This window comes from Egretta garzetta, unplaced genomic scaffold, assembly GCF_000687185.1.
Source record: "Egretta garzetta isolate BGI_Z169 unplaced genomic scaffold, ASM68718v1 scaffold567, whole genome shotgun sequence".
Taxonomy (NCBI): domain Eukaryota; kingdom Metazoa; phylum Chordata; class Aves; order Pelecaniformes; family Ardeidae; genus Egretta; species Egretta garzetta.
In genome coordinates, this window is record NW_009260348.1 from 460,277 (window position 1) to 460,959 (window position 683).

Consider the following 683-nt stretch of genomic DNA (forward strand, 5'->3'; position numbering starts at 1 on the left):
ACCCTGCAGCGAGTGGCCCTGGGACCCTGGGCCACTGAACCGCCCTGACGCACCCGAAGGGGGACTGCGAGGGGGCCCTGGGGACCCCGAGCGAAACCTCCCCACGCAGCTCACGCGCTGCCGCTGCTTCGACCAAAAGCAGCCCAAAGCCTGCTTACTGCAAACCCCGACACCCCTGTGTCCCCCCACCCAGCGCAGAGGGTGGGGACAGGCCCCGGTGACACCTGGGACAATCCGGGGCTGTGATTTCCTGGCACCGTCCCTACTCCCAGCCTGGGGGGGGTGGCAGGAACCTGCGCTGCACTGGAGCGTCTTGAGCGGGGACCCGAGGCTGCAGGTGGTCGCGGATCCTGTGGCTTTGAAGCCCATGAAGCTGACCCAGAGAGGACTTTGCAGACACTGCTCCGTCACACAGTGACAGACCCACGGACAGCCGGGCAGAGCTGGAAGTCAGCGTTTTGGCTGGAGGGCACAGAGGAGCCAGGCTGAGAAGATGCTTTTCCCCAGGGGGAGCAGAAGCTGAGCTTGGGGGATGAGGATGTGCCCTGGCTCTCTGTCCGGGTCCCAGCCTGGCCCTAAAATCAGCCCTGGAGAAGGTGCTGACCAATTCACGCCCCCGCTCATCTCCTGTCCTTGTGTGACCTCTGCCTCGGCGGGGGCAAAGCCACGGTGCGGCTGCAGGG

General features: G+C 65.7%; 1 protein-coding gene across 1 annotated transcript in view; it reads right to left on the reverse strand.

The window, feature by feature from the left end:
• Positions 1–683, reverse strand: part of TMEM161A (transmembrane protein 161A) — a 67,166-nt gene that overhangs the window by 65,976 nt on the left and 507 nt on the right. The window lies entirely within an intron of this gene.